The sequence below is a fragment of the Anolis sagrei genome, chromosome X (assembly GCF_037176765.1).
Source record: "Anolis sagrei isolate rAnoSag1 chromosome X, rAnoSag1.mat, whole genome shotgun sequence".
Lineage (NCBI taxonomy): Eukaryota > Metazoa > Chordata > Lepidosauria > Squamata > Dactyloidae > Anolis > Anolis sagrei.
In genome coordinates this window covers 48,674,723-48,686,175 of record NC_090034.1, presented here as the reverse complement: position 1 = coordinate 48,686,175, position 11,453 = coordinate 48,674,723, and positions in this window count along the sequence as shown.

Here is an 11,453-nt window from a genome sequence, read left to right as displayed (position 1 = left end):
ACTCCTGACCTCACAATCGTGTTAAAAAACAAAGTATGGATCGTTGATGTTGCAATCCCAGGTGACAGCAGGATTGCAGAGAAACAACTGGAAAAGCTGACACGATATGAGGATTTAAAGATCGAACTGCAAAGACTCTGGCACAAGCCGGTCAAGGTGGTCCCAGTGATAATTGGCACACTGGGTGCAGTGCCTAAAGACCTTGGCCTGCACTTAAACACAATTGGCGCTGACAAAATGACCATCTGCCAACTGCAGAAGGCCACCATAATGGGATCTGCACGCATTATTTGCCGATACATCACACAGTCCTAGACACTTGGGAAGTGTCCGATATGTGATCCAATACAGCCAGCAGAGTGACCTTGTTTGCTATGTACTAATCTTGTTGTGTTTAAAATAATAATAATAATAATAATTATTATTATTATTATTATTATTATTATTACTGGGATCTGCACGCATTATTCGCCGATACATCACACAGTCCTAGACACTTGGGAAGTGTCTGACGTGTGATGCAATACAACAGCCAGCAGACTATCTGCTGTGGACTCATCTTGTGTTTCAAATAATAATAATAAAAAAACTTTATTTATATACTGCTCTATCTCCCCGAGGGGGACTCAGGGTATTTTCCAAGTAACATCACCGAAATATACAAAGTAAACAGCATAACATAAAATTAACAAAACAACATAAGCATAAAATTATCATAATAACACATGTATATTAAAAGTAATCCTGTCTGTTCAGAGCAATTAAAAAGCTGGACCAAGGCTAGTGCAAACTCAAAATATGAGGGGGCCAGGAATTAAGTACAGTGCTATAACAGGCTAACGGCAAGAGCAGGTACGGGTCTGTGGCTGCTCATTTCCAGGGCCTATTAGAGGGATGACCGGGGTAATAGATAAGAAATGCAAGGCCATAATCAACAATGTTTGGGGCTGGATTAGAACTAGTCATTCTCAAAGGCTTGTTGAAACCACCAGGTCTTCAAGCTCTTACAAAAGGAGGGGAGGGATGGGGTCTGTCTTGTTTCTCTTGGAAGGGTGTTCCAGAGGCAGGGGGACACCACCGAGAAGGCCCTCTCTCGTCCCCACCAACCGGACTTGTGATTGTGGTGGGAGCAAAAAGAGGGCCTCTCTGGAAGATCTTAAGAGTTCATGCCAGTTCATAGACGGAGAGCCGATCACAAAGATAGGCAGGGCCCAAACCGTTTAGGGCAGTGGTTCTCAACCTCTCTAATGCTGTGACCCCTAAATACAGATCCTCGTGTTGTGGTGACCCCCAACCATGAAATTATTTTCATTGCTACTTTGTAACTGTAATTTTGTTACTATTATAAATCATAATGTAAATCTCTGATATGCAGGATGTATTTTTATTGTTACAAATTGAACATAATCAAAGCATAGTGATTAATCACAAAAACAATATGTTTTGGGGAGTATGGACAATGGATGATGGGACCTGCAGTACCTTCAAATGATTCAGCTCTGACTTCCACAGTCACTGTGGAAGTCATTGAGATCCCCAAAAATTATACAGCTGAATCAAACTTGTCACAGTGAATCCCCATGACCAACAGAAAATACTGAAGGAATTTGGGAGGAATTGACAGTGATTTAGGGGTTCTCCTACATCCAGAGAGCACTGTGAACCCAAAGAACTATGGATCTGGACCAATTTTGGCACGGATACTCAATATGCCCAAATTTGAACACTGGTGGGGAAAATAGACTATGACATTTGAGAGTTGCAGTTGCTTGGAGTTAATTGCACCTGCAATAAAAGAGCATTCTGGACTCCACCAAAAATGGAATTGAACCAAACTTTGCATAGAGAACTCCCATGAACAACAGAAAATAATGGAGCGCTTTGGGGAAAATTGGCACCTACCTGGCAGGCAGACCAGTCCTGGATTCGGTGAGGATCCTTTGCCCTGAGGGGAGCCTTTGTTCCAGCTTGCAGCTCCGCATGTCTGGCGGGAAGCACGAGCCGGCCTAGCCATTCTCCCAGGCAGGCCCTGGGCCCTGTGGGGGCCTTTTGGCCGCCTCGCGTCTCCCCCGAGCCCAGCGGGAAGCGTGAGCCGGCCAAGCCGTGCTCCCAGGCAGGTCCCTGGAGCCTGGGGGGGGGGGGGCTTTTGGCTGCCTTGCGTCTCCCACGAGCCTGACAGGAAGCGCAAGCAGGCCAAACCGTGTTCCCAGGCAGGCCCTGGGGCCTGCAGGGGGCCTTTTGGCAGGCTTGCGTCTCCCCCGAGCCCGGCGGGAAGCGCAAGCCGACCAAGCCATGCTCCCAGGCAGGCCCTGGGGCCTGCGGGGAGCCATTTTGATGAGGGGGCAGGGCCAATGGGGACTGCCTCGTGACCCCTCCAAAATGGCCAAGCGATCCCCGGGGGGTCGCGACCCCCAGGTTGAGAACCGCTGGTTTAGGGCTTTATAGGTCATGACCTGCACCTTGAATTTGGCTTGGCAACTTAGCAGCAGCCAATGAATCTGTTTTAATAGGGGTGTCGTGTGCTCCCTATAGTTTTCTCCAGTAAGGAGCCTGGCTGCTGCCTGTTGTACCACGTAGGGAGGGACCATTCGGAACTGCAGAAGAGGGGGAGACAGCTTCCCGTTTCTCAGCCTCCTTTCTCCACATCCCTTCTCCTGCCCAAAAGCATCCTCAGGAATCAGAGGGGCTTTTGCCTCTTTCTCTGAAATTGTGCCCACAGCACTTGGGATGCCTTGGCTGTCTCCCACCCAAGTCCCAACCAGAGCTGGCCCTGCTTTGCCTTCAAGATTTGACAGACAACCTCGAAGGTCGTTTTCTCCCACCATATTGCTTTTGCTCTTTGTCCCCTGCCCTGGATTCTTTTCCTCACCACATGTCTGTCAAGGAGGATACTGCATTGGATGTAGAGTATTTTGCATAGTATTTTAATGGTGTATTTCGTATTGTATTTAACAATCTGATTTTTATGCATATATTTCTCGGTCCTATATGTGAAAGACCTGTGGTCTAAGCATTGAATAAACGATGTGTGTCAGCATTGAACAGAGGGAGGAAACCCCCCACATTCTCTCAGGGGAAAGGGCTTGGATACTGAGGAAATCAGGCCTGTAGCAAGGGGGTGGGGTTTAGGGGTCCAACCCCCCCCCCCCAAATGTTACAGATTTTAAAAAAAAACCTGGTTTACTCATGAATTTTAACTGGTTAACCAAATCCCCATGCTATGTCTATGAGATGCAAAAAATTAAAAGAGTCCCTCCAGAACTGCAAGCACTATCTCAGGCAAATATTGACAATTTATTCACACTGTCATTACTTGCAGCAATAGCCGATGTAGTGAAGCAACCAAGTTGTGTGTGTGTGTGTTCAATGTTCTCATTAAGGAGGCCAGACTTGGTGGAGGTGGTTGACAGGGACAGAGCTGCAGGCTATGGAAGGCTGCTCTGCTCTCTGCTGTGTTCTTTGCTTCAGCGTGAGCTAGGAGGCAGGTTTCAACCCCCCCCTGCGAAAATTTCAACCCCCCCCCCAAAAAAATTTCAACCCCTCCCAAAATATTTTCTGGCTACAGCCCTGGAGGAAACCCTTTGGAATGGAAATCATGATCTGTCTTTGCTCATTAGTAAGGACCACCCATGCATGCCCACTTTCAGTGAGTTTGCCCACATGCACACGCACCCACCCACCCCTTCCTTCAAAGGTGCCACATTTAAAAAATGTCAGACCTCACAACCCCTGAGGATGCCTGCCATAGATGCAGGTGAAACATCAGGAGGGAATGCTTCTGGAACATGGCCACACAGCTCAAAAAACTTACAGAAACCCAGTGATTCTGACCATGAAAGCCTTCGACAATACATATTCAAAGGCAAATAGAGGGGGCACCTGCAAGGCTTTTCTGGTTTTTCTAGGTAAAGGGAGGGACAATTCTGAGCCGCAGAATAGGGGGGATGGACGGGGGGGGGGGGGGACCATTCAGAGTGCAAAAAGAGTGGAGGGAAAAGGAGGGCGGAAACTGGCAGGGCTTTTCTTTGGAGGGCGAGGGACCATTCAGAGCCCAAAAAGAAGGGAGGGGGCCATGGCTCTAATATGGGAAGGAAGGGACCATTTGAAGGCAAAAGGGGGGGGGGGGGGAGAGACACCTTTATGTAATAAGATATCGCCTGAGCCACTTTGGGTCTGGATCATCATCATCATCATCATCATCATTATTCTGCTTTTCTCCCTAAACAAGTCCCAAAGTGGCTCACAACACTTTAAAACAATACTACTACTACTAATAATAATTAGACATATCCTGAGCCACTTTGTGTCTAGATCCAAATAATAATAATAAGAAGAGAGCCTGAGCCACTTTGGGTCTGGATCTAAATAATAATACATAGCCTGAGCCACTTTTGCTCTGGATCCAAAGAAATATAATAATAATAATAATAATAATAATAATAATAATAATAATAATAGCAGTAGTAGTAATACATAGCTTGAGCCAACTGAGATGTGGATCCAAATATAGTGTGTACCTAACCATGGGCTTTAGGATCCTATTGGGGGTGGGGAGGATGCTTCTGGGTTTTGCTGCGTGAGCATTGCCAGCCTCTCAGTGGCCCCAGTGTGCCACTGCGGCATGACACAAGACCCGATCCTGGCTGCAGTCAGCCAGCCTGACAAGTCGGCAGATTTGGTGGCAGCAGAGCCTTCTCTGCCCAGCATTGCTCTTTTTCTGGAAGGAGCCTTCTGCTGGCTTCCAAATGGAGCTGTTTTTGCCAGAAGAAGCCAAGGCCAGAAGCGGCTCGGGCCTTGAGGACTTTAGGGGTCAAGAAGGATTGCCAATGTAAGGGCAAGTCAGAGAAGAGAGAGGGAGAGAGAAATGAAGACAGAGCGATGGAGATAGACACTTGAGAGAGAGAACTGGAGATAGATACAATAGATAGAGATTGAGATAGATCTGGAGATGGAGATAGATAGATAGATAGATAGATAGATAGATAGATAGATAGATACTGGGGAGAGAGAGAGAGAGAACTGTAGATGGAGCTAGATAGACAGATACTATAGATAGATGATAGATAGATCTGTAGATAGAGATGGAGATAGATACTGGAGAGAGAGAACTGAAGAAAGAAAGAAAGAAAGAAAGAAAGAAAGAAAGAAAGACTGGAGAGAGAACTGCAGATAGAGAGATGGAGATAGATAGATAGATAGATAGATAGATAGATAGTGGAAAAAGAGAGAGGGCCCTTCCACACAGCCATATATCCCAGAATATAAAGTCAAAATAGCACAATATCTGCTTTGAATTTCCACATATCCCAGTTCAAAGCAGATAATGTGGGATTTTACTCAACTGTATGGAAGGGGCCAGAGAGAGAACTGTAGACAGATAGATGGAGATAGATAAATAGACAGATCTGTGGATAGAACTGTATAGATAGATAGATATAGACAGATACTATATATATAGGGAGAGATCTGTAGATAGACATGGAGATAGATAGATAGTGGAGAGAGAGAACTTTAGATATATAGATGGAGATGGAGATAGAGAAACAGATAGATCTATAGATGGAGATAGACAGATACTAAGATAGATCTGTAGATAGAGATGGAGATAGATACTATAGAGAACTGTAGATAGATCTGTAGATATATAGAATTGTAGCTGGATTAGATAAATGGATGGATATATAGGCAGAGGGAGGGAGGTTTGCCTTTCCTTTCCTCTCTCTCCCCGTTCCTCAGCCAATGTGCTATTTCTTGGCCTAGAGATGCAGCATCGCATGCCTTGCAGTCTCTCTCTTTTCCTTTGCCCCCTTCATACGCTCCTTCTTTGTGTGTGTCTGTGGCCTGGATGTACCCTCTTTACCTGAAATCACCCTGAAAGGGCTCATCTGCCGCAGGGTTGATGCTTAATTCATAGGCATGCAGGAAAAAAAGAAAGAACAAACAAAAAGGAGGGAGTGAGGAATAGTGATAGATAGAAGGGGAGGGGAGGGAAGGAAGGAAGGAAGGAAGGAAGGAAGGAAGGAAGGAAGGAAGGAAGGAAGGAAGGACAACTAAAGTAAGGAAAGAAGGAAGGGAAAGCAAGAAATAGGAAGGAAGGAAAGAGAGAATAGAGTTAGTAGATAGAGATAGATAACTAGATGAATAGACAAATAGACAGAAGAGGTGTTGTCGAGCCACAGCTCCCCCCCCCCCCAATTATTTATAGATCATAAAGAGACTCCAAGTAATAGATATGATTTTATTTATTTTTAAAACATTTTTCACAGCTCCAAAATTGCAAAATGCCAAAGCCACTAACAGCAGCTGTTCCCTAAAAACTCTTATTGGAGCGAACTTTTCAATGTGTGTATAGACTTGATGATTTATTTGTCGCTCAAATCATTTATGTAGTGTGTCAATTCTTAAATGTACAAACTGTATCAAATGTCTGCATCAAAGTGTATCTAGAAGGCAGCGACTTCTCTGCAACCTCGGTTTGCAGAATCCCTTGGGAATGGAGCTCATGGCCAGGATCCCTCCAGCTCTTTCCCAAGCCAGATCAATATCAAAACCTTTGTGTGTCTGCAGACAGGCGAGCCTCTTTGTCACCAGGATGAGCTCAGGTTGTTTATTAATTTTGCTTGAGGTTGAGAGTCTGCTGCTCTCATGGAAGAGGAGACTCAGCAAACCAAGCCCTTGATTGTCTGCATCTGTCGCCTTCTCACATGGAACCAGACACTTGAATTAATCGGAGACTCATCAGTATATATGTGCCATTGTTTCCTCATGGACAGGGCCCTCTGCAATGGATTGGTTCTTTGAACTGATCAACCACCACCTGTTGTTCCTCCTGCCATGGTAATCTCCTCCTGCAGGCAGTTATGTCAAAGGAAGCCTCTGCCAATCCTGGCACAGATCCTAGCCGGGCTCTTTTCCGACCAAACGGGAGAGAGCAGAAAGTCTAAATAACTGTCAGAACTGTATAAAATGTTATTTTTTGTGTCTGTGCCTTTTGAGGTGAATTGCTTGTACTTGCATCTTATCTGGCCAAATCATAATAAACCTCTATAGCTTTGCCTTCAACCTGGAGCACTTGTTCTCAATCTGTGCCGATCTGGTTTAGTGGAACCTCACCAGGCATTGACCTTTCCATCTGTGGTCCTAGCTAAAATCTCTTACAGAGGGGGAGAGAAAGAAAGAAGAAAGAGAGGGAGGGAGGGAAGGAAGGGACGGAAAGATAGATAGATAGGATTAGTATATAGATAACTATGTAGACGAGGGGGGAAAGGGGGAGGAAAGAAGAAAAGGAAGAGGAAAGAATGAAGAAAATAAATAGAGAGGAAGGAAAGAAAGCGATAGCATAAACAGGATTTGTAGATAGACTTGTAGATAGATAAATAGATAAGTGGGGGAGGGAGAGAAGGAAGGGGAAAGAGTGAGGAAGGAAAGGAATAGAATGAAAGGAAATAAAGGTTAGTCTTGTAGATAGGTAGATAGATAGATAGATAGATAGATAGATAGATAGATAGATAGCGAGGGGGAAAGAAGGAACGAAGGGAAGCAAAAAAGGAAGGGATGGGATGCAATGAAGGGAAGAAAGGATAGATAGGATAACTAAATACACTTGTTCATAAATAAGTATAAGGGAGGAAGTGAAGGAGGAAAGAAGGAAGGGAGAAGAGATAGAGGAAAGAATGGAAAAAGAGAAAAGGGGAAGGAAGGAGAAAAGGACGGAAATCTTGTCTAAGCACAATACTCCCCCCCCCCCCACCCCCAAGATTTCTAGCTCAGAAATAAATATATGATTTTCTTTTTCCTTTTCAAAATGACCCTCCCTAGACTTGTGCAGGCTCAAAACATCAGGAGGTCGAGACCAAAGTTGAAACAGCTATCATAGCTAACCCTTTAATTGATTGTATCTATTCCTCATGATTTCCTATCTAATTCAATAACCTTCTTTTCTTTTCTTGTTGCCTTTTTTCTTCTGGCACGCTGTAATGATTCTTACCTAACAGGCCAGAATAGAAGCCTGGGAAGACAGTAGGACAAACCTCCATTTTGAGAATGTCTGCCAGAAAAGCAGCCATCTTGAGGGAGGATAGATAGAAGATGGGAGGAGTTAGAGGTCTCCTGGGATTGGCTAGAGCAGAGGAGGAGGAGCCAAGTCTTGGGAAGGAAAAAGATTTCAGCTTCTGAGAGAGAAGAGATTTGGGAACTGGAGGGAGAAGAAGTGGTTTGGAGGCTGGGTATTTCTGAGAGAGAGAGTATTTTGTGTCAGGGCAGGGCTGAATAGCTGACAAGAAAGGTCAGGCAGCATCCTGATTACTTGTGGGAGACAACACAAGGGATTTGCTCTCTAGTTTGAGTAAGTTAGCTGTAAGGACTCTGGGGAGAGTTAGCTAATTAGTCAGAAGACAGCCTGGGATAGGTTAGTCAAGAACTCATTGCTATTTCGCTGAAGTAGACTGAGGGATTTTGTTTGTAACCAGTAGCTATATCTGTGAGATTAGCTCTGTTTGTATCCGAGTCTAGAAACTCTTTTTTAAGCAACCATTAAGATACTGTGCTATAATAACAAGTCAAGCGTTTGTGCCTCTCAAAAGAAGAAATCAGTTGTCTGTTTGTATTTTATAAATAAATCTTTTCTCTGTTTGACTTTTAAGAAGCCTCTATCATTACTCATTTTACCAGTAACCTTTGAGTAGAAATTCCAAGCAGTTCAACATCCTGATATCACAAAAAGAACTCTAACCATGACAATCCTTTGTTTGGAGTAAAAGGAAGGGCAGTGGTGGCAGAAGAGGGAAAAGTTTACATCAGAGCTGCATTTAAAAAAATCCTAAGACAGCTTGGGTTGGTGGCAGCATATAAATAAATATAAGACATGTACTTTACACTCTACCATTACATATAATATATAACACCATATCGCTACCATAATATAGATCAGCTGGGGCTTGATTCCTTTATACTGGCGGCTTGCGCTGTGATATTACAAGAAAATCTTTATAGTGGTGTCAGCTGGTGGGATATTATATTTAAATCTTTATAATTGGTGGCAAGCAGCAAGATTTGTAAAAGATAAATACATCCCACTCTTTATACATGCCTACCCAGATAGTTTTTTTTAATGACAAATCAAACTATACAATTCACCATTCTGGACATGGTAGCAGGAAAGGTATAACAATGAATGTACAATTATTCCATTAATGTTGAAAAATCCACTAATTTGAAGACCACTGTGAAGTTCTTGCATGAATTACAATGGAGTTTTTACTAGGACCAAGAGTTAAGGCTGTTTTTCTTTCTTTCTAATAATTACAAGCAAATTGTATAAGATAATAATTGATATTAAGGGGGGGGGGGAAATAAAGGATGCAACTTTAAGAGAGATATGGGAGGAAGACCTAGGGATTAGAATAAAAGAAACGGATTGGATACAATTATGGGATCAAAGATATTTAAATAATTTATCGATATATGTTAAAGAAAATTATTATAAATTGGTTTGGAAATGGTACTTAACACCAGTAAAGATTGCAAATATTAATAGGAATGTTACAAAAAATTACATTGCCACATATGTGGTGGCAATGTAAATGTGTAATTGAATTTTGGGGGAAGGTATTTGGAGAGATAGAAACTATAATGGATATAAAGATAGGGAAAAGTGCAAGCATTGCACTGTTGTCACTATATAATGTTAAAAAATGGGGGGGGGGGGACAGAGAAAGATGCAATAGATAACATGTTAACTGCACCAAGATTACTGATAGCGAAGAATTGGAAAGGTAAAATAAATATATCAATTGAAGAATGGTATAAAGAACTATGGAAAATAGCAATAGATGATACATTGACATGTAGGTTAGGAGTCAGGAAAGGGGTATGGAAAGAAAAAGACTTTGATAGAGTTTGGGGAAAATTTATCGAGAATGGCTTAAAAGAAGTAGATGGGAAATTACCTCCACAAGAAGAAATGATATTTTGGAAAGAGAATGTAAACTGAAGTGGCTCGGAAGGGGGGGGGGCACAGAAGTGGAAAAAAGGTATACAAGATATATACACTTATAGTTGATGTAATCAATTGAGGATGGAATATAAGAGTATTGAAGGTATTGATGTATCGATGTATTATAAGAAAATCAATAAAAATATATTAGAAGTAATAATTACAAGGAAACTGTCGCCTTTTATAATTAACATACAATGATACTAAGATTTTTCAAGATTTTAAAACACATTTTATTGAAAAAATATGTATGAATGAATACATTTTCTACTAGGCTTTGCATTTATGTCTGCTTTTTGGAATGGTTTTTAAGCATCACAACATTCTAAGACATGTCATTTGGTGCATTTTACTGCACTAGGAATGATGACTGCTTAAGAATCTGCCAATGTCTTCCTGTCTTCCTCACTATACTGAGTCTTCTTTTAAAAATCAGATCTAATCTAAACATTCTAGCTCCAGAAATCCCCAGTTAATTTATTCTTAACATGCTTTGTGGTAGGGTGTAAGGTCTTCACAACATTGCTTACCTTTACAATAGAGCTAAGAAATGGTACAATTGATAAATAAGTAAATAATGCATTATCAAAATACCATACAAGCAATCTTGTGGTTCCATGACTAGGTTTTGAGTGTGTGAGCAAACATACTCGATACTTTTAAGAGCTTATTTATTGTGTCAGAAGCAAATTGAGGGCACCGTTATAATGTATTTAAAAGGACACAAAGTAAAAAACTTAACATTATGCTAGATTTCCTTTTGACCAGTAGCTTTCCACTTGGAGTGCCTGTGGTGTTGCTATAAGAAGGTCCTCCATTGTGCAGGTGGCAGGGCTGAGGCTGCATTGTATTAGGTGGTCTGTGGTAAGCTCTTCTCCGCACTCGCATGTCGTGGACTCCACTATGTGGCCCCATTTCTTAAGGTTGGCTCTGCATCTCGTGGTGCCAGAGCGCAGTCTGTTCAGCACCTTCCAAGTCGCCCAGCCTTCTGTGTGCCCGGGGGGAGTTTCTCATCCAGTTTCAGCCACAGATTGAGGTTCCAGGTTTCAGTCTGCCACTTTTGGACTCTCGCTTGCTGAGGTGTTCCTGTGAGTTTCTCCGTAGATATTAGGAAACTGTTTCATGATGTAAGGCGTTGTCTTGCTGGCTGATATCCAAACAGAGGATGGGCCAGATATGTCCATGCTTTGGTCCTTTCATTGCTGGCTGCTACTTCCTGATGGATGTCAGGTGGTGCAATACCGGCTAAACAGTATAGTTTCTCCAGTGGTATAGGGCATAGACATCCTGTGATAATGCAGCATGTCTCATTAAGAGCCACATCCACTGTTTTAACGTGGTGGGAAGCATTCCATACTGGGCATGCGTATTCAGCAGCAGAGTGGCAAAGCGCAAGGGGAGATGTCTTCACTGTGTCTGGTTGTGATCCCCAGGTTGTGCCAGTCAGCTTTCGTATGAT